Genomic DNA, 13,809 nt, shown 5'->3' with positions numbered 1-13,809 from the left:
CCCAAACTGTATGGGACTAGATCTCATCTCTGTAAGAGTCCAGTTCGAGTAGGACTGCCTTTCAACTAAATTCAAAAAGGTATCTTATCCCAGATTTTGTGGAATAAGAGCTTATCCCGGGAAATCCGAGATAGAGTCCTTCTGCAATGTTTTAGGCTGTAATATTAGGATAAACATTTCGACATGTTTCATCCATATCGCCTCGTGGTGGTCCCGAGAAAGTCGTTCCCGGGACCAACTAGATATGGGCACTCTGTATGTGTTTCTCTAGTGTTCCCGAGACAGTAATGTTTCGAGACTGTTCGGCCGTGCTTATCCCCGGTCATGTTGACCAAGGATATTCACAAGATTCTGCAAGGAATATTCGATACCTTAATGACCGACCAAGTCTTCCCGGGTCTCTTCGGGTCGGTTGGGCCGACTGGACCCACTAGTTGGTCATGGGCTTGCTCGGGATTTGGGGAATAATAATTTTCCCAACAGTTACCCTACAATTCTCTTAGTCGGAATATCTTGTTTAAGAGAATTAATTATTGCAATCATTTGAATTTTTCTCGGGTCTTGCGTCTAACAGTTGCTGCTGTTTCTTTTTCTTTTTTTCAGGAGTCATGATGAGTTTTTCATCTTGATTCACGCGTCCACTCCACTCGAGGCGCCCTCTTAATGATGACGCCTCGAATCTCAGATTTATGCTAACTGCTAACTTGGTGGGCGACACTTCAGTTCTCGGGCACATGATGACAGTCGGCGCTTTGATGGGGTCGATTGGACACTTGGGCACGTGTGACCGGTTGGCATTGATGACACCACTAACAACCACAAGCCATATAAAAAGGTAAAACTTTTCTGCAACATAGTCACAACAAACCCGAAACTTGATAATAACCAAAAAATTGGACCACAAACCAAACAAAATGGGACCACAAACCACACAAAATGGGACAACAAATCATATATAATATACACCCTTTCGGCAATATCAACCCAGATATTGCCGTAGACGAAACACACGGTCCAGTAACAACCTAAACCCTAAACAATGGAAAAGTATGAGAAAATCTAAATAACATCCAGCATTTCGATAAAAACCAAGAATCCGTAAAAAAAAATTAACAAAATAAAGGTATACAACACAAATTAGGGTTAAATAACTAAACTTTTACACTGAAAACAGCAAAATAGTTCATTACCTTTAGTGAAAATCAGCCTTTGAATCTTGATTCTTGTGTATACTGTCGAAACAAGCAATGGGGAAACAACACTGTTAGGGTTATTCGCGCAAAAGTACAAATGGACAGCTCGGGTTTTTGGAGACTTCCAATACAATTTGGGGGAAAATAATTTTCAAATGGGAAACGGCCGAATGTATGTGTAAACCTATTCGTTGAATGTGAGAGGCAAAATGGGTAGAAACGGCTAAGGGAAGCACGTGTTAGGCACATGAGTTGGGCTCCGTCAGGAGTTAACACCGAATCCTGACGGAATGCCCTTAAATGAAGATTTTTGATAAATGGATACCCCGATTCGAGAGCTTTGCTAGTTTGGTACATTTCCGTAAAAAACGTGCATAGTTCGATATCCTTTCGTGAAGTTAACCTTTTTTATTTTTCTTTGTTATTTTCTTATAAGGATGATTTTTATCCAAATTATGTGTAGCTAATACTTTAGTTATGGCTCGATTGAAACCCTAATCATGTATCTTTAAGGTTTCAATTTGCCTTATTACAATTCATATAATGATGCTTAAATTGATTATTTCCAGTTTTCTTGAATTATCTTATCTCATCTACCACGTGGGAGCCAAAGGAGACAAAATTGTCTCTTTTATTGGGCCAGTTACAGATCGAGCATGTGTAGACCATTTTTCCTTTGGAAGAGAGAAATTCAACTCTTTAAAAGGAGTCTGGGAGGCTAGACGTGAAGAGTCTCATTTTTTTTTTTGGAGTCCAAAACTCAGTTTTTTTTTTTTTTCTTTTTTTTTGTTCAATCCATTCGACCAGCAACAATTTTCTTTTCATTTCCTTAGTTTTTATTTTTCTTTTATTTTGTTGTGTTTAATGTTTAGCACTTTGATTATGGAATTTATTTCCATGGTCATGAATGCTAATCTTTTATCTAGGGCTATGGGTGAAGCCTATCATTTTTATTATGTGTTCTTGAGACTATTTTGGATGTTCTTCATAGATTAATGATTGAATGTTGAAAATCGATTTAAATTTGAGATATATATTTTTTTTTTTTAAAAAAAAAATTTGACAAGTTTATTTTAACTCATAATGATTTTTGTTTATATCAAATGCTTACTTTGTTTCGTTTGTTATGATTCGAATTTATAGTGAATGTTTAATCTCTCTTAACATGTCATTGAAATCAAACTCATTCTCAATCAACTTTATTTTTAATTAGTGCTTAATTGTTTTATCTTCCAATTAGGAGAGTTGATTCTCTACCTAGTTGAGTAAAAAATGTCTCGAAAATGCGTAATAGAATACTAGGTGGATCCTTAAGGCTCTAGTGCTTTTCCCATCAATTTTCCTTAGCTCTATTTTACTTGTTAATTTAATCGCTCCATTGCTCCACTTCTTTTTGTGGAAAAACAACAATCAACTTGGGTTTTTTTTTCTTTTTTCTTTTTTCTTTTTCTGTACGATAATAGAATTTTTACTTGAGTATCTACCATTCTCTGTGGATCAACCTCAGTCTTACAGATAATTTTATTACTTGCGATAGCCTGCACTTGGGTTTTGCAAAAATTTTGACGCAAGAGGTTGCAAGGCATATGGGATAGCAATGATGACATGCGTAACGAGATGATCATGATTATTTATCTGATTTACCTTATTAAGACTTGACCACGATTCTTGATGTTTATTTCGGATTTTTATTATGTTTGAGGTTTGTTTACCTATTGATGATATTTTTGGGAATTGTAACGCTTTGGTTTTTAAGTTATTTCCTTTTAGAGACTTGGTATTTGTTCTCAATATTTAATGACAGATGGAATTATTTAGATATGCTATCTTGTAGTCAAGGGAACATCACCATCTGCGTAGCCATCTAGGTCCACCGATGACCATGAGACACAAGATCCAAATGCTGATTCACCAGACCTGTAGTTATATGGTAAACACATGCGCTTTTAAAATGTTTTGTAATTATATGGTAAACACATGCACTTTGTATCAAGAGAAACTTTACTACTTTATACATACATTATACATATATTAAGTAACTAAGTCATACTCGTATACAAGCTTTCCAAACCTTCAGGAAATACAAGCATACAAGTATGCCTAAGCAGAAAATGAGTGGCATCCTAACCCAGCTATACATAGATACGAGTATTTCCAAACCTTCGGGAAACACAACTATCCAAGCACATTTAAGCATGGTGCCTTATAAAAGCATCATATGCACTCTAACTGTAACTATATACATATGCTTTGTTCCATTTAAACTCATAGGCATATTGGTACGTTTGGTATGAAGTTCTATATAAATCATTTATGCAATCAAGCTGTAACTGTGTACATATGTTCTATACCATTCAAACTTATAGGCATACTGATACATCTAGCAATGAAAACATCATAAAACATAAATCATGTCATGCTTGTTGATACATCTAGCAATGAAAACATCATAAAACATAAATCATGTCATGCTTGCTTTACATCTGTTTTCCTTGCTCTTTTTTTTTTTTTTTTTTTTTTTTTTTTTTTTTTTTCTGTTGCTGATGTTGTTGGGCTTTGTACCCATTGGTCTTACATTTGCTATGGTTGCTATGTGCCATGGGACTTGAACCATCGATCTTGCTTCTGATGTCATGGGGCTTTATACTCACTGGTCTTACACTTGCTCTGCCAAGGCACCTTTAAACCTTGATCTTACGTTAAGCGTTCATGATTTTGTTTTATGCTCATGCTCATCATATCTCATATTCATCATGTTCATGCTATCATACACATATGCATCATATAACATCTTATGCTTTTCAATCTCTTTTCAAATATGTCATGAAAACATAAATCTTAACTCATTGAAATCATTCAAGAACATAACCCATTCACATTTCCATAAACACATTCCAAAGCTCATAAATCAACATCAAATCATAACTTAATATAATTGAAGATATCGAAAGCAATCACAAGCATATATTAACTCAAAATAGCATTGGCTCAGTTTGTCTCAAATCTAACATTTAAGACATTCCAAAACCATCAAAATTAGTATCTTTTCTCAGTAAGTTGAATACTCACTCTGGCTGCTCAACTAATGGCTTATGAAGGAGTTTTCCATGTAAACCTCGAAATGTACTATGTATAATACATTGCAATAACACATTAAAACCAATCCAACATATTTCGAACTCTAAATCTCACTTAGGTTATTGATTTCGCTCAAAAGCCGACAATCCATGGAAAACCCATAAACTTCAAGGGTTCTATTTAACAACTCAATAACTAAAAACACTAACCCATAAGATAATCTTAGGTTAGACACAAAATTCATCAATTTACAACACTTAGGCCTCGTTTGGTTTGCGGAATGAGTATTCTATTGAGAAATGGAATAGTTATTACCATGAATAAAAGAGAGTGGAATGGAATGACTATTCCTACTCTTTAGTTTGGTAACAACTCATATACTTTAATTAGAATCCAAACAAAATTACTAAAAAAAAAAACCCACATTATTTTTTAAAAAAAAATTAAAAATACCCCACATTATTCACCCACCCCGTCAAACTCAAACCCTTTACGACTCAATCCTCACACTCCACGCCGTCCTTCTCCTCCCCCACCTCCACCACTGCCACCTCCTTCCACAGCCTCTGCTACGTCATCGGTGACAACAGTGACACCGACAAGATCATCCCTGCCAAGTACCTCACCCTCGTCCCCTCCAAGCCCACCGAGTACGAGAAGCTCGGCTCCTACGCGCTTTATGGAGCCCAGCGAGACCAAGATGAAGTACTCCATCGTCATCGGCGGCTACAACTTCGGATGCGGCTCGTCTCGCGAGCACACACCAGTGGCACTAGGCGTGGCAGGGGTTGCGGCGGTGGTGGCAAAGTCCTACGTGCGCATCTTCTTCAGGAACTTGGTAGCCACCGGAGAGGTGTACCCTTTGGAGTCGGAGGGCAGAATCTGTGAGGAGTGTAAGACTGGCGACACAGTAATGATTGAGCTCACCCAAGGCCTTTTGATCAATCAAACCACTGGCAAGGGGGTCAACCACGAGGGGTTCCGGGGGTGGTCGCACCACCCCCGGATCCATATTTTGGTTTTTTTTTTTTTTTTGGCTTTTTTTAAAAAAAAAAATTGAGAGAAAATAGAAAATAATGATTTTTTTTTTTTGTTGAAAAATGTAGTCTATTCCTTTAGGAATAGCTATTCCTCTTATTTTTTAGAGGAATAGGTATTCCTCTTTGTAAGGGAATATTCCAATGGGAATAACTATTTCAAGGAATAGACCCTTACCAAACAAATGAATGACTATTCTTATATAGTTCTTTCATTCCAGTGGTTTATTCTTCGAACCAAACGAGGCTTTAGTAACAATCTAGGGTTTTGGATTTTACCTTGATTTTCTCACTAAAATGAGACCCAATGCTCGGAATTCATTTAGAACGTCACAAAATACACAATACCTAAAGGAAATTGAGAGATTAAGCCTAAACCCCTCAAAAATCAACACAAATGGAAAAATAATTTTCGGATTTACCTCAAAACGATCGGTGAAAACGTAGATCTTATAACAAGAATCACATTTCCGGTGTTGAATTTGAGTTTCGAAGCTTCAAACTACTAAAATATAGAGTTTAGGATCAAACCGTAGGGGCGAGAGAGAGAGAGAGAGAGAGAGAGAGAGAGAGAGAGAGAGAGAGAGAGAGGTAGTCTGTCCGAACATGCGTGTGTGAAGTCGTGTATCTCATCTCTTGGGTAGTGCCGTCTGGACACCAAAATGTCCCGTTTAGACGCGTGTGAAAATAAAACTTCTTGGGGAGATCTGTCCACTAGCCGTCTAGGCAAGTAAATGGTTCGTCCGGACACCTAACACAGAAAACTCATACTTAGACCATTTTAAAGTGTTCTTTTACATATTTATCTAATTAGTATAATTCATGTTTTTAACACATAATTAATATCTTGGACGTTACACAAGGTTTGGATACGCAGGAGAGCCACCATCGAAGGGCTGCAGCCACAATGGTTAGGCTGTGAGGGCGTATCAATAGTAAATAAACCACTCACAATAGAATGAAGGATAGAGTCTATGTGAGGGTGTTAAAGCTCGAGGATTGTGGTTATTATTAAGTTATTGAAATCAAATCTAATCTAATTGAGAAAATATATTTGGTTTGGTTTTCTAATTGAAACAAAATAAAAATATAAAAGTAAGATAGTATGGAGAAGATATAGGGGATTGATTTCACCACTAACCTCATAATAATTGTAAATTGCATTTAACATAAGAATTTCACTTACATGAATGATATGACTCATGTGTGTTTGTCAAGCACCCAAGGATGTAGTCAAGAAATTTCTTTTATTAGGCAAATAAGCATAGCTCATCTTTTGGCAAGGTATAAATGCTCTACCTAAACTAGGGTGTAGAACAATTCATCCTTCCTAGGGATGGGCTATCAAATATCCTAAATAGTTTACACATAATCAAGGGATAAGTATAACTCATCTTTCGACAAGCATAAATTGATTTACCTAAATTAAACTAACTAGGATGTAAAGTAATTTATTTTTCATAGGCATGGCCTATCAAACTCTCTTGATTTCATGTCCATTAAAGCTGTTGTAAAACCATCATTCACATAATTACAGAAAATATGAACGTTGAGTTCAATAATGATAAACAATTTTCTATGACAAGATAAAAGATTTATCAAAATCGAATTTAGACATTAAAAACAATCTCAAGATTAAACAACCATCATTCATGTTCATATAATTTCCAAAGAAAAACATAATTACACTATAATTACTTGAAAAGGGCTACATCAATACCCTACGGATGAATTAGCCGCTCATGAAATTGCTGGAAATCGTCTTTTTAGAGAGAAATCCATTCCAAGAAGCTGTTTGAACTTTGAAGCACTTTTCTCCCTAAAACTAGCCACTAATCCTATTGATTTCTATTCTCTATTGTGGCATACCCTTAAAGCCCAAATTAGAGGTCTATTTATATAGTACAAGAGCAACCCTAGTTCAATTGGTGGTCTTCTAGGACTTCTAGTCAATTTCTGCAGCACGATTGCGCTCGAGCTCACCATGTCGTGGGTTCTTGATGGTGTGCGCTTGATCCATTGCGCTCGAGCCCTTTTCAACTGAGCTCGAGCTCAATTTCCCTGCAGCATTCAGGATTTGTGTTTTAAGCCTTAAAATTGATAGATTTACTTGTATTTTTCCTTAGACACCTGAAAATGCCTAAAACACAAAAACAACATAAGACATTATATTACAATGAAACTAAGGGCCTAACATATCCGAGTTAAGGTGCTTGAATATGCAACATTCAACGCTTATCAAGAATGTGCTCAGTCAGCTAACATATCGCATGTTAAAAACAATACCAGTTTTGTAAATATTTACTTACCTCAAACGCTCATCCAAGGGCTCGGAAATCTCAAATTCCCATTACTGTGAAACGTATCCTAATATTAGACAAAATAAACTGAGAGTCCTAACCCATACACGTAGAAACCCTAATTCTACTTAAGCATTCTAATCTGTCATTAAACCCTAATTACCCTTTTCTGGCAACAGTTGAACGTTCTGTATTGGGGTCGTTCGTTCGATAACTGAGGGGATCGAACATTTGGCCTTCTGAGACGAACGTTCGAGAGGTACCAGAAAGCACAAAAAGCTTAAAACTCATACTCAAATCGTTTTTCTTTCCAAAACCAAAACTCAAAATAGCTTAAATACAATATGTTAAACCATGCCAACATAAAGGTTTGTGAAAATAAGTGTAGGCTTATAGTTTCTTAAAGCAATTTTCCATATTCAAGAGAAATTAATTGTAAATACATTATAGCACGTTTAAGCACATGTTAGGGTATTAACAACATGAAAAAAGTTTAGAGACTGGAGTTTACCTTAAATGAAGTTAAACAACACCAAAGTCACTCATTTCTCCAAAATCTTTCTATCATTCAAAAGATGGGTAGCAAGGATGCATGGAGGGGTGGGAGATGGCTAAGGGTTGTGAGGGGTGGTTTATATATGAGGGTGTTAAGAGCATAAGGTAGAATGAGGTGGATAGTAGGTTAAAATTGCTTTTTGGTTATATCGAACGTTTGGTGCACTAACTCAAATGTTTGATGTACTATTCTAAAAAATAGAAAGGGGTCCACATTGAACGTTCCAAAGATTCCTCAAACGTCTGGTGGTCCTTGCTCAATCGTTTGGTGGTTCCTCTGACACAAAGCTGATGCGTGAACAGTGGCATACGTCTGGTCGTCGAAAGTTTGTGACGTAAGCATCAAACTTTTGGTGTACTGAAATGTCAAATGTTTGGTAACCCTAATCTAATGTTTGGTTAAGGCAGAAAATTTGTATTATTTTTAAATCCAATCTTAATTTCATTTTTGTACTAATCAACATTTTTCTTAATCCTAATAAATGTTTGGGGTATTACAGGAGCTCCGCACTATTGGTATGTTTAGCATATATATGGCAGTCCACGATTATGCTAATGTTGGAAGAATATTTATACTATATTCAACTATTGAACTCATGTCTAACATTCGTTTTTTTTAAAAACAGATAGGGAAGGGGTAAGAAAGGTGAGGTCAGTGCCTAGACCAACTGATGTTTGGCGGTTGCCGGCAAGGGAAACACTACAAAAAAAGAGCAATTATTGACAGTTTTTGAAACCGTCTAGAATTAGATTGTTATTGACGCTTTTCAGAAAAGCGTCAGAATGAAAAAGTTAACAGACGGTTTTTTGAAAACTGTCTGCAAAAAAAAAAAAATTCACGACGGTTATTTTTAAAACTGTCATTAATTTTTTTGACAGTTTGTACAAAATCGTCTGGAAAAAAACATTTCCAGACGGTTTAAAGCCAACCGTCTGGAAAGGTAAATTTCTAGACGGTTTGGTTCCAAACTGTCTGTAAATTTTATTGATGCTTTTTTGAAAAGCGTCAGGAATTAAAACATTTACAGACGATTTAGGAGAAACCGTCACTAACTTAGAATCACCAAAAGTCGCGCTCGACCTCTCCATAAAGACCTGTTCATTTCTCAATAAAGTCATGTCCACAGACCTCTCCATTTTTGTAACGCCCCGCCTTATACAAAAAGGCGTAAGTGAAAAATTTTCAACTTTCACGTGACATTACTATAACATCATCAGAGTTAAGATTTGACAGCGGAATATAATATATCTAACAGACTTGGAATGAATAACACGACAGAGCTTCTAACTGATATACTTCTAGACATCCATAAAGAAGATATTTAAAACAAATACATGAAAACAGGTGTCAATAGTGACACAAGAGAATACATGAAAATTATTAGCAATCTTGTTAACATAAAATGTTATAAACACAAAAAACTATAAACAAAATACAATCTATGCGTCCTTAGCTTTAAGACCTCTTGAACTCTAATATTTGTCTATAAACCTGCACCAATATATATATATATATATATATATATATATATATATATATATATATATATATATATATATATATATATATATATATATATATATATATATATATAAACAAAAACACAAAATACTAAAGTGAATCCACTGTTTCCCATAATAATGTAATTGCTGATTTATTAGATAAATGCAACACAATGCAAAATATGAAGTAATGACAGTTTTATATGCACAGTCTTATTATAAAATAAATCATGAGCTTCTTGCATTCAATCTTATAGAGACGTGACTCTAACGAATAGATTGAAGGAGACGTCACTCCAGTTATTAGAATCTAGGAAATGTAACTTCTGTCTAACGTATTATAGGAGACGTCACTCCCGTTTAGCGAATGATAGGAGACGTCACTCCCGTTTAGCGAGTTCTAAGGAGACGTCACTCCTCTAATAATTTTTATCTTTTTAGCACAGGCAGACGTTACTCCCTGGTCCGTAGGCAGACGTCACTCCCTACTCTGCTCTTTATTAATATTTTTGGCTCAGGCAGACGTCACTCCCAACTTTGCTATAATTAAATTCATTAATTAAACTAACAAAATATGCAAAATCCACATGCGCAAACAATTAAATAAAACAGAAACCATAATATTATAGGAAAAATCAACCAGCTTTGTCCTCAGTAAGTATAGAGATACTTACAGCTTTTTGGTGCAGTTCTCATAATAGCTCATTTTTCTGCAATAAATATATATTTATATATATAGGATATTAGTATCAGTTTTCTTTTCCAAACATCTAATTTGTCACTTTTATATCTATATTAAAAATCTTTATAAAGTTTAGTTAACAAAACCCCATTTAAAAACTAACCATCAAATAATAAAACACCCCAAAAATCATCAGATATTTTAGTATATAATTAGTCACAACCCACACACAACTCCATACACATGATCGATTAAGGAAGGGTACAAGGGACCCGAATCTGCCAAATCACCCATAACCACAACTTCCATAAATTCCACTCCCAAAAACCGGCCAACAATAGTGAACATACTGCAAATAGGTTAGAATAGGGAGACAACCATTATCAACATCACACACGTGCTGTCCAAACCCACAAGAGGGACAACAAGAAACCCATATGAAATACCCAATAATAATCCCCAAATCCAGAATTGGCTAAGAGACTACAAAACCGAAATACACCAAAACACACACACGGCTAGAGCACCACAATCCAACCAAAAACCCTCAATTCAACAAAATCTTTACACTAAATACACACCAGAAATCCACAATAAATCAAATAGAAATCATTAGGAATTTCTGTTTAAGGCTGTAGAAATTCACCGGAAAACATCTCTAGGCTTCATCGAAAAATCGCCACTGGAAGTCGCCGGATTTCCGGCCAGAACCGCCGAAAATCGCTACTGGGACCGTCACCGGCGATGACCCATGGAGAATCGGGTCTGGGTCTCGTCGGAGGGTCGGGTTTCTGCTCCGGTTCTCCTGGGTTTCGGATCCTTCTGGGTCCGTCGGGTCCTCTCCTCTCTCCGTCGGTTTCTCGAGCAACGACCACCTGAAATCGGACCTTCGGTGGTCTTCTCCCTCTCTCGGCTCTCCCTCTCTGATTTACTCTCTCACTCTCTCTCGGGCTATCTCTGTCTCTCAAGTCTCTCGGGTGAGAGATTGAAAAGAAGAACAGAAAAGGAGAAGAAAGAAGAGAAAGGGAAAAGGATCGGGTCTCTCCTCTCTTTGGCTCCTGTCTCTCCCTTTCCTCCCTTCTCCCCAACGATCATCTCTTTATTAGAGACTCGGATGGAGAAGAGAAGAAATGAGTACTGAGAAGATGGAGAAAGGAAAGAGAAAGAAATAAAGAGAGAGGAAGAAGAGAAAAATGATGAAGAAAGAAAAACTCAGTAACTAACTGAGTGGTGCGAATTCTGTTGAAAAAGGAGGCTTAATTTATAGAAGTAAATAAACTATAGTTAGTTTTTATCTCAGTTAAATTAACATGAGTTAAAAAGTAAAATATCGGATTAACCCATAGTTAGACTAACCTTAGTTAACTTTAAAAGTATCTAATTAACCCATGGTTAATTTTTATCTAGTTAGATTAACTAGAGTTAATCTTTAATAATATATATATATATAGTTAACCCATGGTTAACTTTTATCTAGTTAAATTAACTTGAGTTACTTTTAATAAAATCTAATCATTAATAATCATAAATATTTTTGTATAAAATCTTTCTCATTTAATAACTCATTTGGGTATAAATCTAAACCCGTTTTAAGTCCTGTTCGTTTCATAAATAATGTTAATTTTCGAATAACATTATTACATTGATAATATTATTATACAAAATAATATTAGGTCAAAATAATATCATGTACAATAAATATTTCACAATAATATTATATATCAATAATATTATTCTAAAAAATATTTTCATATAATAATATTATTCCAACTAATTTTACCAAATATTTAGGTTTGTCTATTAATCAATTAAAACAGGTGGCGCATAAATGAGCAATTATCAGAATGATGTCGATCGAGTAATTAAAAGTGTGAATTGATCGCCATAGATCTTAAATTCTATTTAAGACGTTCTGTCTTAAAATCTGGGGTGTTACAATTTCTCAATAAAGACCCTCCCAAAATGACAATACTACCCCCTCCCTCTCCTCCTTCCATAAAAATCCCCTTCTTCTTCTATTCTCACTTCTTAGTCAAACCAAACTAAACCAAAACTTAGAGCATTCACAGTGGGTTATATAAAACCCACTTTTTGCCAGAATAGGTAATAAAACTCTTAAAATCGTCCTCCATGAGCTTATGTAAATCAAAGCCACAATAGAGTTTCCTTGCATTCGTGAACAGTGCAACTCCACTAAATCAAAGCTACAATAGAGTTTCCTTACATTCGTGAACAATGCAACTCCACATGTGGAGTTGTACAGTTCAAGGATGTATCATTATTTAATTTATTTCTTTATCTGCGAATCTCTCTCTCATACTCTTCTTCTTCTTTTCCTTTCCCTGCTGCTTGTTTTATGGGTCTTTCTTTTGATAATGGTTCGTGTTTCATTTTGGAGTTGATTTTGTGTGGGATTTTTCCAGCACCGAAATGGAAGAGGTGTGGCGAGAGCATGGGTTGTTTGGCTGGAGAGAAGACGAGAGATTTTCAGTGATTTTTGGGTCTAGGTAGAGGGAGATAAGTTCGATTTTGGGTTGCTTTCTTGAGTTTTGGATCCTAAGCAAATTTTCGGTTGATTTTGGATGGAAATTGTAATGGGTTCTGCATATTTGGGTTGGATGGAAGATTTTGGCTTGATCGGTGTATTTTGTAGTTTGGTTCTGCAGAAGAGTTGTCTGCAGATGATTTTGCTGCACTTATTCCAAGTGTCTATATTTCAATCTAGGAGCAGTAGTATTCTTCTGCTTCTTGGACTCTTTCAAAGAAGAGCAGGGAGTTAAGAAGTGGAATCGCTTGTTGGGTCTGAAGCTGAAGAGGAATAAGAAACAAGGAGAGGAAGGAGAAAAGCTGAAGAGGCATGGGGTGGTGGTGGCCCGAACTTGTCAATAAAAAAAAGAATAAAAAAGAATATTGAGTTAAGAATAGATAATCGGATGGATGATGCATTTTAAAACTTGTTAGCTAAACTAGCAAAATTGGGTTTTCATTAGCTATTCTAAATAAAATTTTACATAATCGGATGGAAATGTTCTTACTCCTCTGTAACGCCCCAGATTTTAAGCCATTAAATAAAATGTCTTAAATTCTAATTTAAGACTGAGTAAAATAGACAAGTCTAGAATTGATGTTCAATCCACAAGACTCGACGCTCGAACGACTTAATATTGTAGGAAATAATATTCACGTCCAACTGTTAATAAAATACGTGGCTTTAAACATGATATTTTAATTCTCGATAAATAATAAGGAATATATGAATATTTATGAAAATTAATATTCTTTAGTCTTATTATTTATAAACCATGATTTTATAAATAAAGAATAATATTATTAGACTCTAATAATATTACAGGATTAATAAATAGACAGATTGAATTATTCAGTGGACTAATTGATATAATAATATTAATGAAAATATTATTGTGTAATATTTACTGTGTAATATATATAAATGTATATAT

At 35.3% G+C, this 13,809-nt stretch overlaps 1 pseudogene; it reads left to right on the top strand.

Annotated features, from left to right (window-relative positions):
* The first annotated feature begins 4,778 nt into the window (after positions 1 to 4,778).
* Positions 4,779 to 11,227, top strand: LOC133866174 (3-isopropylmalate dehydratase small subunit 1-like; annotated as a pseudogene).
* Positions 11,228 to 13,809: the final 2,582 nt, after the last annotated feature.

The sequence above is a fragment of the Alnus glutinosa genome, chromosome 4 (assembly GCF_958979055.1).
Source record: "Alnus glutinosa chromosome 4, dhAlnGlut1.1, whole genome shotgun sequence".
NCBI classification, from domain to species: Eukaryota; Viridiplantae; Streptophyta; class Magnoliopsida; order Fagales; family Betulaceae; genus Alnus; species Alnus glutinosa.
The sequence above is the reverse complement of the archived record's forward strand: the minus strand, read 5'-3'. Positions and strand labels throughout refer to the sequence as shown.